Source organism: Ochlerotatus camptorhynchus, unplaced genomic scaffold (assembly GCF_037179485.1).
Source record: "Ochlerotatus camptorhynchus isolate MF236.1 unplaced genomic scaffold, CSIRO-AGI_Acam_v1.1 ptg000434l, whole genome shotgun sequence".
In the NCBI taxonomy this organism is placed as follows: domain Eukaryota; kingdom Metazoa; phylum Arthropoda; class Insecta; order Diptera; family Culicidae; genus Ochlerotatus; species Ochlerotatus camptorhynchus.
Window position 1 is genome coordinate 5738558 of NW_027040920.1, and position 16546 is coordinate 5755103.

A 16546-nucleotide genomic window follows, 5' to 3' on the forward strand; every position below is an offset into this window, starting at 1 on the left:
TTAGAAATCACAGACGTAGTCCTACGTCAAAACTCCCCAAACTCGTCGGATCTGCACCCAATTTTAAAATATTGGGCAATCGGTAAGCGGAACCTCAACAAAACTCAGAAAAAAAGTTGAAAATGAGAAACACTTTAGAGCAAATTGTCGTTCAGCACCAAATAAGTTTGATACAACAGCGGAACAAAATCTGATGGAAGGTGTGAAACGAAAAGCCCGACAGTTCGCATTTGGAAAATCGAAAGCCTAATCAAATAATTTTCCAGTGTTTTGTAGTCATTGAACTTCAAAAAGTAATAAAGTTTGATCATTTATACAATAACATAATCAGTGTGCACTTAATCATTATTGACCATTTTTTGACCGTTCCACCCTTTAGCTAGGAGAACATTAAATAAATATGTGGATTTTGTCGAAAGGCTCTCTTGAGCTTCACAGACTTATAGAAAATTTCAAGACAATCCAATAATTCACTGAGCCTGTAGAACATCAAGATCTGAAATCCAGAATAGCTTGGAGAGCATTAAATATCTCATTAGTACCATTCCATGATGCTCGTGTTATCACGAGGCTTTACAAAGCTCTGATGATGTGGTGAATGCGTCGGAGGCGTGTGTTTCAAACCCCGTTGAAGTTATAGCTCGTCTTAACTCAAATTCTTAACTCCTGCACATTTTGAAGATCCTTTAAATCTTCCGTATCTCGAAAAATTGTCTTATGATTAATGTAGGTTCATACTTATACGAAATTTGTCAAACAATATGGAATAAGTAAGAAAATGTGTTTGCATCATTGGTGAGGAGAAATTGAGTGCATCAAATTGTCCCGAGTAACGCCAGGGGGTATCCAACTATTTTTAAATAAAGACAATACTATCGCTCATGGCAAGGCCGTCCCATATCACAAATCAGCAAACCGAGAAAAACATGTCCTATGTAATGGGACAACCCGATTTGCTGTTTTTCTAAACTTTTGCAGAACAAAGTTGTTGAGCTTATCGAGTATTGTGAAACTATGGGTGATTGGCTACCACTTTCATTGAAAAAATCAGTTTTGACAAAACCGCAAATGGGGCCGACTTGCGATGAGTGGCAGAATAGGAGTATTCACAAAACGGCTGGTAAATTAGTAAGCCCTGGTATGCATAAACTCCAAACCTTTGTACTTTTACGATAGAGTCACAACTTCCGACGGCCCATTTAGCACTATTTAATTATAAACAACATCCGTGGATCTTTAAACACCATCTAATCATTTGATTTCCGTTTTATTTCAGGTATGACCCGATAGCCATTGGACTTTTAAGTTTGTTTGATTGAAGTAAGTTGATTTCTTTACTTATATCAGAAGTTCAATGAACAAGATGAAGACGTTAGATGAACATTAAGGTAAATTAGGGCTGGTAACGATCACTGCTGTCAAAAAATAGCGATTTTTGTGACCATGTTGAAGAAATAAGTTACCAAATAAAGACTTATAGTTGTTAAAAATAGTGACTAAAAAGTGACCTAAGAGAAAAAGCTATAATACTTCGAACAAAAGCTATAATACTTCAAGAAATTTTCAAGAAACTGGAGTCAAATTTCATGCACAGTTTAAAGACTCGTGGAATGTTACTTTTATTTCTAAGGACCTCATTCCAAGGGAGTTCTGGGAAAAAAAATCCTTCAGAAAATCATAAAATGCTATCTGCTGTTAGGTAGTTCTGAGGAATTTTAGATTTCATGTGAAGCCTGATAGTTTTGAGTAGAATTTCAAGAAACCCTGAATTGAATTAAAAGTAAATTTTTATTAGAACTCTTAGGAATTTCTGACGAGCAAAGCTTCTGTGAACTTCTGAGGAAAGTTCCAAGGGAATTTTGAGTATAATTTCATAAAGTTTGTGGTTGAAAAAGAATCCGGAGCATAAGTCCCTGGAATTTGTTTTAAAATACTAAAAAGAGGATTACAATTAAATCTGAGAATAACTCCTGGACATCTTCAAAGGAATTTTCAAATTAAATCCAGGAGAGTTTGCCAAATAAATTGTGAGAAGAAATCAAAGGAATTTGTGAGGAGAAATGCCAGTGAATTCTTAGGACACTTTCAATGTGAGTAGAATGCCAAGGGAAGGAGTGAGATTCAAAAGGAAATCGGAAATGAATTCAATTAATATTCGGAGAACCTTTCCAAAAGGTTCATATTGTGGAGAATTTCAAGGTTATTTCGAGGAAAACTAAAAAAAAAAATAATTCGGAGGATAGCTTCATCGAAATTTTGAGGAATATTTCAACTCCTTTGCGATCATCGTACCCGACCATGTCGGGTTTTCATAGCTTGTGTGCAGAATTTATTCTCTTCTGTTTTCTTCCATCGCGTGGCAATTCAAGAAAACACAAAAATGTAGCACAAGATTCCAAGAGAAAGACATTGTAAACAAATGTCTGTCAAAAGATTCCAAAACCGGTCACTAGGAGCGCTGTACTGGATGGAATGAAGCGTACCGATTCTAAATTGGCAGGACTTAATCATGATTAAATGTACCAGAACTCAATCTGTGTCCCAAATACACTCTCAAATTGCATTCGTCAACCATTAAATATCCAGGAAAACCACTTTCAATATTGCACCTTGAAAACCAAGCAAACTGATTAGCATTGCACCACCATAAATCAGCAGCAAGAGCGATTCGGTCGGCCGGGCATAAATTTCCGCAACACCTGTCACGGAACCAGTTCGAGATTCTCACGAGAAATCACTTTCGATGAGTCACCTGTGTGATTAATGTACACACTAAAACAAAACCAAAAACCAAATCACCCCAAAGACCCACTGACTGTTTCGTTTCACGATCCACTGGCCACACTCGGATGACTTGCAGCCGATTGTGTTCCGATGGACATTCGCACACACACCCATACAAACTCAATCGTTCGCCCAGTGCTCTATTGAATAATGCTCAATTTAATCGCCCATTACGTCACATACCTACCTTTGGGCCCCGACAACAACCTGAAGCCTGAAGAGCAGCCCTTCCAGCGACTTGATTGGTTTGAGCGGTTCGTACTATTATTTGCCAAACCGTAACCATGTCGTGTGTAACAACAGCAAAACCTTTGAGGCATACTCGATCCCACAAGTCACGTACCCCCACCCACCGACGACGGCCCGCCCCCGACGGCCCATCATCAGTACGGTCGGTGGTAATCGCTGTTGTTCGTCGCCGCAAAGTGCACGCCATACTCGAATCAATAAAACAATATAATATCGCCCGCGCGATCTATTACCACACTTGCAGCGATTTTTCTTCGTTTTGTCTCATGCTGAAAAGCTCTTGATCACTCCGGACGTGAGTACGCGAAAATTGCCAGTTCACAAGTTGTGTTGTTTCTTCGCTGCCTTTGTAGGTATCGTGTGGATCACTTTCTGAAAAGAGAAGCACTCATCCATTGCCGACAACGACGACGACGACGACGACGACGACGATGAGCTTTACGGGTTTGTTGTAGCAATTGTACAAGAGCCGGCTATCCAATGAAGTGCCTGTCTGTTCGGCAGCGGCGGCGTGTGACAATGATTCACGCCAATTAAGGGAAATAATAAATGATGAATGTGCGTGCAAGCTCGATTCTTCTGCGCTCGGAGCTGATTTATGGTTCGGTGCGGTTTGCGGTGCTCTATGGAACTGCTGCTGCGGCGGTGGCGGTGATGATGTAAGTTTTGTTCCGACCGAGCGGCGGGGGAGGGTTTTCTCGGCACAGGGGGCTTCCTTATGGCTGTCGTTTCGCTCAAAGTTATGGCTGTAGCAGATTTCGTTGCGGTTCCGATGCGGCGTGGAACGGGATGGCAGTCGGAAAACGAGATAATTAATTTGCACAAGGATACTTGAACGCTGCGTATTCAGGAATTCTCCGAGCGTGAACAACGTTGAATGAACGGGTTGATTCGGTGGGCATGGGGAAATGTGTTCTGGCAAGATTTTCTCGTGTATGTCAATTAAATTCTTGGAATGAAGACTTTCCATTGTGAATCATCATAATGGGGAGATTTTTGTTTTATATTCGCCATTCAAGGATTCAAAAAAGTTGGTACCTACAATGATTGACAGCGTGATTTTATTTCTCGGAATAAGTCTACGATTACGTTTTTAAATTGCCGGATAAAATGTTATAATAATGTTTTTACAACGTTCGTAAGCTTTATCCTTCTTCAGTGGCGCAGTCCGGATTGCTGGAAATCATTTTCCGAAGCTGGAAGAAATTTTCGGGGCAAGACGGCAGAACTTCAGAGGAAACTCGGATGGAGGAGAAATCTTAAGCATCGTCTGGTATCAGTCAGGAGAGACTTTACCAGATGAGGGACGGCCCGGCTTAGTGACTAATATCCATACCTCTCACGCCAAATACACAAGTTCAAATCTCATCTCAAGTCACGAATGACCAAAGAGTGTTAATGTGTATTCATTTATAGTTCACCGCCTTTGACCACATGATGGAAAAGACTGCTTAAAATGACGTAATCCTATTCTTATAGACTAATTTACTAATGTTGAAATCATGGCATACATGGCAGATTTCATTGAAGGCTCGGCAGGACGTGTCTAATGGATTATGTTGGCCGTAGTTGTTTCGGTGACTAAGAATCCACAGGGTTTGCTGAGTTCGTAGCTGGCGGGCAGGTGCATGTAAGCACTCATTCTGAAGTATACTGTTACATTCGATGTTGTCGGTTAAATTGTTGAAGATGTACAACCTCTGCAACAATAACCGTCTGCTCCCTAAAGTTTGCATTCCAATAGGTGTACACCGTTGACATTCCAAGGTAGACCCCGTAAACCGTACCTGTTGAAGCGTATCTGAATTCGTTCGATTCGTTAGACATGAACATTATGATATGGAGTCCGAACCTGAACGGTATATTCTAAGACACTTCGCATTAGCAAATTGCTAGTAGCAATACAGCAACTTCAAACTATAAACGTCGTCAAAATGAGCTGTTTAGCGGCGTATGAATCTAAGCATCGCATACGCTTTAGAAACTGTTAACGAGATGCGTTCATGAAACAGGAACTTGCTGTCAATAATAACTCCTAAACTCTTGATCGAATTGGCTCTTTCTAAAGATGAGAGCAGCAGCATGTAGTCGTTCACAATTGGATACCGAGTATGCGGAAATGTGATGACTTTACACTCCGAATACGATGCCTCCGAAAAACGTTTAACGGCAAGTTTGCAATGGCATAGAGCTATGTTCTTAGCTCTTAGCCATTTCTTAATTAATTTAAAAAATTGAGATATTTCTAGAATTCCTTAGGTCTATAGTTTCTTTGATTGTAAAAACATTGAAAATAGAGTCGTCTTCCCTTTTAAAATTCGAAAAGAGTCGTTACCCTTTTCTTTTTTTTTTATTATCCATTTATTTCTCAAGGCTCAAATGCGTTAGCTTTGCGGAGCCGAATATTTTTTATATATTAATATCATTTATTACAACTAATGTTAGTAGAACGGGGGCCGATTGCTCGTGGATTACTCGAGATTAGGGATTACATTTATTGCTCATTTGGAGGGAGGACAAGGGAAAGCATTTTGAACTAATTTATAACTTGAACGTAAGGGATGACTAAAACACAAAACATTAAACACATACATCAACAGCTCTAAGAAAGTCGTAAATAAGCTTCATAAAGATGATATCACGGCAAGCCAAGACGTTTCTAATTGACTTAAAGGGTTGTTTTTCTCGGACCCTAAGGGAATCACACAGAACGGATCTCGCCTCATGATGCAAGGAGCAGGTCCAAACAACAGACTCGATGTCGTGATAACCGTTTCCATCGTTACCCTTTAACACACTTTAAAAGTGTTTATGGGTTTTGCAAATGGATTAAGACTTTTAATCTATATTAATGGGCACGAATGTGCATAATTAGTTAGAATATTTTCATGGTTCCTATACATGGATCCTGGAGACACCGGAACGGTCCTCCGGCATATCCGGAACATCAGTGGTAAAATTGATTGCTGTGTAAATTTGATCAAAGTAGGCCTTCATTTTCCTCCGCAATTATATGGAATACAGTAAAATGGTGATTTCTGAAATATTAGCTGGTCATTGGCTCCAAATGGTCACCAGATGATCCACCGAAAGATCTGGAACATCCGTAAAATTGGTTGCTAAGTAAATTTCATCAAAGTATGCCTTGATTTTTCATTGCAACTGTATATAATGTAGTAAAATTAAGATTTTTTATATATTAGCTGTTCACTGGCTCCAAGTGGTTCGCCGAAAGATCCGGAACATCCGTAAAATGTATTGCTGCGTAAATTTGATTAAAGTATAAGTTTTGCTCTGCAACTACGTGAAATGTAGTAAAATTGTGATTTTTTTTTATATTAGCTGTTCAATTGTTCCGAGTGGTCACGACATAACCCGCTGGAAGATCCGGAAAATCTGATAAATTTATTGCTGTGTAAATTTGATCAAAGTAGGCCTTCATTTTACTCTGCAACTATGTGGAGTGTAGTAAAATGGTGATTTTTGATACATTAGCTGTTCAATGGCTCTGAGTAGTCACCAGATGGTCCGTGAGAAGATCCGGAACATCCATAAAATTGATTTATGTGTAAATTTTATCAAAGCAGGCAACAACAACAACTGCAATTTATGTTGAAAGAACAACTGCAATTTATGTTGAAAGTTGTTGAACAGCATCGCCGCACGTTTCCAACAAGTTCACGGACTACATTAAAACAAAGTAAACATAACATTTATCTTGCACAATAAAAAGCAGTATTCAACAACAACTAATGGGAGATTTTAGTATAATATTAAAGAGAAAAAATCATGATGTGGAAATCTACTTTCTGTGGGGCAAGATTAATGTATTTCATACTTTGTTTTAATGTAATACGTATACTTGTTTGAAACATGCAGGGATGTTGTTCAACAACTTTCAATGAAAACTGAAGATGATCTTTATATTTTGTTTATCTTACCAAAAAATGCCTTTTTCTTCAATAGATGCTTTTGAATAGAAAAATGCCTTGGCAACAAGTCCTTCTTAAGTATCATTACGTTTTGATGAGTTTATTTTATACCTGCATTAAAAAATATTGGTATTAGTATTAAATAAAGAGCGATAGGCTGAACTGTTTTTGCAAGACAAAGACCATTCCACGCAAATAAGGAAAAAGTATCCAAGTATTTTGTTGTTAAATGATGTTTAAATTTTGTTTGTTAAATTTTAAACAAAATATGCAAAGGATGGGTATACACTATTGCTGAAAAAACTCAGAGTACACTGGAAAAATAAACTCATAATTTCCTAAATATATTACTTTTGCTTTCCTTTTTGCTCGGGTATGCTCTTGGAGTTAAAAATTGTTTAAATTCGACTCCTAAAAAACAGCTATATTAAATTGCTTCTTGTAATCGTTACTTGTTTGTCGACTTCTGGAAATTCTTCTGGAAATTCTTGAGGAAGTGAAATTTGTATCTGGGGCTGTTTCTAGTCTTCAGATAAATGCTGCAGAACCTCATCAGAAGACCTTGGAGGAAGAGTTAGCTGAAAGTCCTCCAGTACACAAAAATACAATATCTCCAAAAACTGACCATTCATCTCCTGGATGGCGGTTTTTAGGCAACAAATGGCACTGGAAGCAGGACTGGTCTAAATTTGACGCAAAACAACGGACTCGCAGGTTGCAGGAAAAAGCTGCTGAAAAATCCAAACGCAGCAGAAAACGACGAAAACAACAACAAATCCACACCAGCAGTACCAAAAACATCATCCAAGGAAATGAATACAGCCGCGCCAAGGGATCGGACAAGCAACTACTGGCCACAGCGAAAGTACAATTTGCTGGTCCGCCATTGACCACCGACCACCCAATTGCAGCCCTCTCGGTCCCAAAATTCATCAACTTCAGGAAGGGTGAAACCATCAACCAATACCGGACAGAAAAGCAGGTACAACACAACAACAAGACTGAAACGCCGTCATCATTGCAATCAAATACAAATACATCAAATCAAACATCTGGATGGTCACTCGACCCTATGCGCCCACCCATCGTAAGCTTGACGCAGCAATCAGCTGATGGGGACGGGCGTTTCCTGAAAGCACGACTACGGGACACAAAAATAATGTACATCGTTCGCCTTTATTTGGCATATATGCATGACAAGGAGCCATCGTTTTGCCATGAAGGAATGACCACTACTAGCATCAAAATTAATTTGGCATCCGAAGGACTACCGACTTCAGCGGAGGAACTTCGGAAAATCTTTTTCGAGGTGCATGAAGAACATGGTGTACCAAAACAGGCGGCATCTGACGATTTGGAATCCTATCGGCGTCATCTTAACAACCAGAGGATCCAACACCTGCAGCGTATAAGGGAAAGCGCCGACAAATTTCACAACCCGAATTTTCGGAAGCAATGACTCCTTTCGACGAGAAAGAGGTAAATAATAATACCAATGAAAATATTTTATCAACCGACGTACTTCCAAAAATCTCTTCACATAAACAGAATGCGACTGAAATTTTGATTTACTGTCAAAATTTCAATCGCATGAAAAGCCCAGCTAAAATGAAGGAAATCTATCAAAATTTATTATGCTCATCCTTCTCGGTCATTCTGGCAACTGAAACAAGCTGGGACGAAAGCGTGAAAAGTGAAGAAATCTTTGGAAATGCTTTTAATGTATTCAGAGACGACAGAAATTTTCATGCAACTCAGAAGAAGTCAGGCGGTGGAGTCCTTATAGCTCTTTCGGCCAATTTTAACTCAGAAATTATCTTTACACCAAAATTTACAGAATTTGAGCATATTTGGGTGAAATCACACATTGCCGGTGAAACGCACGTGTTCGCCTCAGTGTATTTTCCACCAGACCATGCTCATAAAAGCACTTATGAAGCCTTCTTCCAAAGTGCTGAACAAATTCTATCTGAGCTTCCTCCTGAGGTTAAAGTTCACATCTATGGAGACTTTAATCAACGCCATGCTGACTTCATTCTGGACTCTGAAAATGAATGTATCTTACTCCCAGTCGTTGGGGATAATGAAACATTGCAGTTCATTTTTGACAAAACTGCTAATTTAGGACTGAACCAAATTAACCACATCAAAAATCAACAAAATTGCTATTTGGACTTTTTACTAACGAATATTTATGAAGATTTCTGTGTGACCAAATCATTAAACCCATTGTGGAAAAACGAAGCGTTTCACACAGCAATTGAATATTCTTTATTTGTACACGAATACCAAAGACCCAACGACTGCGAATACGAGGAAGTCTTTGAATACAAATTAGCAGACTACGAAAAAATCAAACATAAATTAAACAGCGTCAATTGGCAAATAATTCTAAGGAATGAAGGAAATGTCGAAACTGCTGTAGACATCTTCTACCAAATTTTATCAGGAATAATTTTGGAAGAAATACCTTTGAAGAAAAAAAGACGCTACAGAAGCACAAAAAATCCAGTCTGGTATAACAGACAAATAAAAAACTTAAAAAATCGAAAACAGAAAGCACATAAACATTACAAAAAACACAATAATAGTGAAAATTTGGCTATCTATTTGGACTTATGCGATCAACTAGATTTAGCCATCAGTAATGCATTTGAAGAATTTAATTCAAAAACTGAACTTGAAATAAAGTCCTGCCCAAAGAACTTCTTTAATTACGTAAAAACCAAATTAAAATCTGACAATTTTCCATCAATAATGCATCTTGACGAACGTGTCGGGGATAGCTCGGAAAAAAATTGTAAGCTTTTTGCAATTTTTTTTCAAGAAATCTATACGACATTTTCCGATGAAGATCGCGACCGCGATTATTTTGCATTTCATCCAGAATTTTCAAGGGACATTGGCGTCAATCAACTTCAAGTGCAGGATATTTTGCAGGCTTTAAAGAATTTAGACGCCTCAAAAGGTCCTGGACCTGACGGAATTCCTCCAGTATTTTTAAAAAGTCTAGCAATGGAACTCACTGCTCCATTGTTTTGGCTTTTTAATATGTCACTGGAATCCGGAACCTTCCCAAAAATATGGAAAAGCTCATTTTTAGTACCTATTTTTAAATCTGGCCGAAAATCTGACGTACGTAATTATCGTGGAATAGCCATTATCTCTTGCATTCCAAAGCTTTTCGAGGCAATTGTAAATGAAAAATTATTTCTTCAAACCAAAAATAGAATTACTGACATGCAACACGGCTTCTTTAAAGGACGTTCGACCTCGACAAATTTACTTGAATTTATAGACTATTCATTAAATGCAATGGATAATGGAAACCACGTAGAAGCTCTCTATACAGACTTTAGCAAGGCATTTGACCGAATTGACATACCAATGCTTCTTTTCAAATTGAAAAAAATTGGAATTGAGCCAGGACTCCTGAAATGGCTTGAATCATATTTAACTAACCGCCAACAAATAATTAAATTCAACGGAAAGAAATCGACCCCAATTCAAGTCACCTCAGGAGTCCCGCAAGGCTCTCATCTGGGACCTCTTCTTTTTATTCTGTACGTAAACGACATTTCCTTCATTCTCAAAAAAATAAAATTGCTAATCTATGCCGACGACATGAAGCTCTTTTTGGAAATAAAAAATGATGAAGACATCAATATATTCCAGAGTGAAATACACATATTCTACACATGGTGTAAAAAAAGCCTATTAGAACTGAATGTAAAAAAATGCAACTTAATATCATTTAGCAGAAAAAGAACACCATCAAACATTTCAATTGCATTAGGAAATCAGAATGTAGAAAAATGTGAAAGAGTCAGGGATTTAGGGATTATCTTAGACTCCAAACTAACTTTCATATACCATTACAATACAATTATTCACAGGGCAAATAACATGCTAGGCTTTATCAAGCGCTTTTGCTATAACTTTCAGGACCCATACACAATTAAAACACTATATATTGCCTATGTGAGGTCAATACTGGAATATTGCAGCATTGTATGGTCTCCATTTTCAATCACGCACGAAGAAAGATTAGAATCAGTACAAAAGCAATTTCTATTATATGCCCTTCGTAAATTAGGTTGGACATCATTTCCTCTTCCATCATATGAAGCACGCTGCATGCTTATAAACATACAAACATTAAAAGAGCGTCGTGAATATGCAATGGTTTCGTTTGTAAACGATATCGTTTCGCAGCGCATTAACTCAGCAGAACTTTTATCAAAATTGAATTTTTATGTACCTACTCGACAACTCAGAAATCGAAATTTATTTGCCGTAACCCATCATCGCACAAATTATGCAAAATTTGGGCCATTAAATCGCATGATGGCGTCTTACAATCAATACTGCGAAACCATTGACTTTTCAATGTCTCGGCATAAACTAAAACAATATTTTAACTCCATACGGAATCATAACTCGTAGGAAGTAAAAATATAATAGCTGACAATATATTTTTTAATATTCTTAAGAAAAACAAATTTGTATATGTATTTGTACTAGTCTACATCGGTTGATGAAATAAATAAATAAATAAATATTATATCTCCAATAAAACCTTTGAGGCCATATTTCACTCAGCAACTCATTTTGCTTATTTCTTCCGGCGACTCTATTTTATGTATACTATCTGGAAGTGGGCAAATATTGTGGTTGAAGGGACTATTTCATGCAAAAGCATGTTTCAAGTAGACCTGTAAACCGGTCATGTCATCGGCAGCGATGGCGCAGAAACTATTTTCGCCTTGGTAGTACTTGCCACACAACGTGATGCCGCTGGTTTAAATCATTGATAGAATAACCTGAAAAAAGTTTCTTGGTACATACTCCCAACAAACCCCCCCGCAGACTGTGAAATGTCAGGAGCGACATCACAATACCGAACAGCAGCTTTTTATCCCCTTGGAACTCAAAAATAAGAACGGCTATTTCGTAGATAGCCTCCACGGTTCCATGAATACCGAAAAAACCAAAAGAGCTAGCTGCCAGGACACCCAATTTTGTCCTGCCGCTCATCGGAGAAGTGATAATGATCTCCGCCCCCAGAATCAAAGCCTGGAGAGGTAATTTCACCAGCACACTTAACGGAAACCTGACTAATTGAGTGTTGTTTTCAGCACAGTTCTAAACCATCCCTTACCCCGCCGAATTGGAGAACAATTCCACAACGAGTGTTACAAACATTTTCGAAGGTAGAAATATGAATAATTTTGCTGGGAGAAAATGTTCTAATTATAATTTGTCTTGTATTTGTCGGGATGGGTGAATCTGACAGACACCTAGATGCATTCCAGTCAAAAAAAGGCCTTTATATGAGGTAACCAAACCGATTTAATTTAGTCATAGCTGGAAGCTAATCGCCATGCTTATACAGGACCATTTCTTTCGTCGTCACGCATTTCTCTCGGTGAACGGACTACAAATCTGGAGTGACAGAGTCAAAGTAAGCATACATGGAAGTATTCGCCATTAAGCAGTGGTAGTGGTTAAGTAGCATTGTCATCACGGGCACCATCCTTCCCGCAGCCAGAGTAATAATCCACAGCAGTAGCGTCGAAATACACTGCTCGGGCAGAAACACCATGAAGCTCAAGTAGTGGTAAAGAAACGGTGGACGGAAAACGGCGAAAGTAAACAGTAAGTTCACTATGCTTTCAAGTACTGTGGTCGTAAGAACACGAAGGTTCGAAGCAGCAGCATCAACACAATGCGAGGTACCTGCTAAACTGGTGTAGTGTGTAACCAGTATCCTGATTAACTGGTTCAGAAGTTATTAGTTAATAAGTTTTTGAGGTTAAGGCCCAGTTAGGTCCAGGGGGATTGCCACCGTTTAAAGGGTGATACGGTCAAAATTTGGTCAATATCAACTTCACGTATTTCTTTCAATTTTGCATTTAAAAAACCCGAACACCCCTCATTTTGAAGGTGTGTGTGTGTAGAATGTTGCTCCTATTTTGATTTTGGAATTCACTCTTCAGTTGTCAAAATGCCGTCCAAGCAAGAAGAGCAGCGTATCAAAATTTTGCTCGCGCATCGCTAAAATCCGAGCTACTCGCACGCAAAGTTGGCAAAATCGCTAAAAGTTGCCAAATCAACCGTTACAAATGTAATTAAAGTGTTTGGGGAACGTTTGTCGACAGCCAGGAAGTCTGGATCGGGGGGAAATCGAAAACCGGAAGCCGCTGAGACGACAAAGAGAGTTGCCGTTAGTTTCAAGCGAAACGCTAACCTCTCTCTCCGAGATGCCGCAAATAAGCTGGGTGTATCGTCTACAACCGTGCATCGAGCCAAAAAACGAGCCGGACTATCGACTTACAAGAAGGTAGTGACTGCAAATCGCGATGATAAACAAAATACGACGGCCAAAGCGCGATCCCGGAGGCTGTACACGACGATGCTGACGAAGTTTGACTGCGTGGTAATGGACGACGAAACCCACGTCAAAGCCGACTACAAGCAGCTTCCGGGACAGGAGTTTTATACGGCAAAAGGAAGGGGAAAGGTAGCAGATGTTTTCAAGCACATGAAACTGTCAAAGTTCGCAAAGAAATATCTGGTTTGGCAAGCCATCTGTACCTGTGGCTTGAAAAGCAGCATTTTCATAGCTTCCGGGACTGTCAACCAAGAAATTTACGTGAAAGAGTGTTTGAATAAACGTCTGATGCCTTTCCTGAAGAAACACGGTTGTTCCGTACTGTTTTGGCCGGATTTGGCATCTTGTCATTACGGTAAAAAGGCCATGGAGTGGTACGCCGCCAACAACGTGCAGGTGGTTCCCAAGGACAAGAACCCTCCCAACACGCCAGAGCTCCGCCCAATTGAGAAATACTGGGCTATTGTCAAGCGGAACCTAAAGAAGACCAAAAAAACTGCTAAGGGCGAGCAGCAGTTCAAGGCAAACTGGCTTTCTGCGGCGAAGAAGGTGGACAAGGTGGCTGTACAAAATCTGATGGCAGGGGTCAAGCGTAAGGCCCGGCAATTTGGATTTGGAAAAGCGGAAGCCTAACTGAATATTTTTCCTGAATTTTATACTAATTGAACTTGAAAAAGAAATTTAATTTGATTTTTTAATAAACGATTTCACCGATTTACACGCGTTTTCCCTTGACCAAATTTTGACCGTATCACCCTTTATTGGAACCCTAACCGATGAGTTTAGTTTCCGTCGGCGGGCACTCTCTAAAACTCATCGAGCCGGTACCTAATACACGGAGCCCTAGGAGTCTTCATTCCTTGAAGGACGACACCCAACAAACCATCCGCGACTCTATGTAGGATGAGCTAGGAAGAAGCTAAGTCACACACAATAACCGTGAGCCCAGTACCCACGATTTAGACTACGAAACATCCATCATCTTAGGTATAAGTTTGATCATTTATTCCCTCCTCCTCGTATGTACTAGCGAAGCTCTTACCCTCATTTATGTATTTACCTGAATAAACGTAACCCTAGCAGCACACTTGTCGCAAACGGCAGCTCCTATGTGATTTATTCCGGTTACAATCAAGTTGCCTCAACCTTTAGAGACGGAAGTGTATTGCTTGGGAAATTATGCTTAGTTGGACTAATACACATTACAACCTGATTGTAAAACTCAATTTTGTGACTTGTTTTGGACACGGTATCTCTGCTCGAAACATAATTAACAGTCAGAGTACTAAGGATGCAAAACGCGTGACGATGCTGTGAACAAGCATGGTTCTCAATAACAGGACAGTCATGCAGTGTTGCAGCATCGTCATGCATTTTGCTCCCTTGGTCTTCTGACTGATTAAATAAATAGTACCGTAAGACGGGGTGACATTGAAACTAGGAAGTCACATTGGGCCAAAATTGAAAAATGTTTATTGATGCAAATATCTTGAATATACAGAAAATGATGTCTAGTATATGTTTCTTGAGCTTCTGGGGTAAAGTGTAGATAACATTAACTAGTTGTTTTATTTAATCTGTGCTGTAAAGTAAAGTGTCATCAATATTAGTAGATTTTTTTAAATGTCCACAGGCAAACAAATGTTTGAATACACTTTTATGAAAATAGACGAAGGCTACAAGCGATCTTTAACCATACATACGAAGTACATTGTGATCATAACCAAGTGTACTCCTAATAGCTACGATAAATTTACATATTTTAAGATATGTTAAGATATTTTAATTAAATTTATGTGTTGGCCAACAATTGAACAGCTAATATAAAAAAATTCACAATTTTACTACATTTCACGTAGTTGCAGAGCAAAATCAAGGCCTACTTTAATCAAATTTACGCAGCAATACATTTTACGGATGTTCCGGATCTTTCGGCGAACCACCTGGAGCCAGTGAACAGCTAATATATAAAAAAAAAATCTTAATTTGACTACATTATATACAGTTGCAATGAAAAATCAAGGCATACTTTGATGAAATTTACTTAGCAACCAATTTTACGGATGTTCCAGATCTTTCGGTGGGTCATCTGGTGACCATTTGGAGTCAATGACCAGCTAATATTTCAGAAATCACCATTTTACTGTATTCCATATAATTGCGGAGGAAAATCAAGGCCTACTTTGATCAAATTTACACAGCAATCAATTTTACGGATGTTCCGTATCTACCAGCGGACCATCTGGTGATAACTCGGAGCCATTGAACAGCTAACATATCAAAAATCACCATTTTACAACATTTCTCATGGTTGCAGAGAAAAATCAAGGCCTACTTTGATCGAATTTATGTAGCACTAAATTTTACGGATGTTTCGGATCTTCCGGCGGATCATCTGTTGACCACTTGGAGCCATTGAAACGCTTATATATCTAAAATCATTAATTTACTACATTTCATATAGTTGCAGAGAATAATCAAGGCCTACTTTGTTCAAAAATACATAATAATCCAGATTAAGGTTGATCCAGGTCATCGGAAGGCCTTTCGGTGCACGCTCAGTATTTAGAACCAGGTTATGGGTTGATTTTGTTAAAATATTAATCAGCACTACCCATAGATGCCTGTTGCTGTGGATTTTCAGCACCACCTTGTTCTAGACGACTGGTACCTTTTCTCCCCCCGATGGTCTCTCGGAAACCCGGAATAAAACCGGAACCACTTGGCCAATCTGTTCCAATTTTTAGTAGACCATAATTTCGAACATTTTTCTACTCACTGTGAAAATTTCGACCAATTTCATGGTTAAACAAAAAAGTTATACCTATGCTATTCGTATACCTGTTCGTAAAAATAAAAACTGAACAAGCGCGTTAGGCCCTCCCCAGAAGTAAAGCAGGTGGTGTTCGTTTGAAACGCTAATAACTTTTCGGTGGTAACTCGGATTCACATCCGGTCTTCAGTCAAGATGTTCCCAATACTCCAAAGGTGCTACATTTTGTACACGAAGAAAATCGACTCACTACAGCGCGACCTAGAGCCGCGAATGTGAAAGTGGCTCGCTCGCCCATACATTTTGTCGATTTTCCCCATACAAACTTCAAGCCGTTTGAGCGAGGTGTTCCCGTGAACCAAATGACTTTAAATTTTGGCAGGATGATTCTGACCCCCCAAACTACCATTCCAG

At 39.0% G+C, this 16546-nt stretch overlaps 1 protein-coding gene across 1 annotated transcript in view; it reads left to right on the plus strand.

Annotated features, from left to right (window-relative positions):
• LOC135711669 (uncharacterized) overlaps positions 1-16546 on the plus strand; it is a 506190-nt gene that overhangs the window by 175161 nt on the left and 314483 nt on the right. The gene's annotated exons all lie outside the window — the stretch shown is intronic.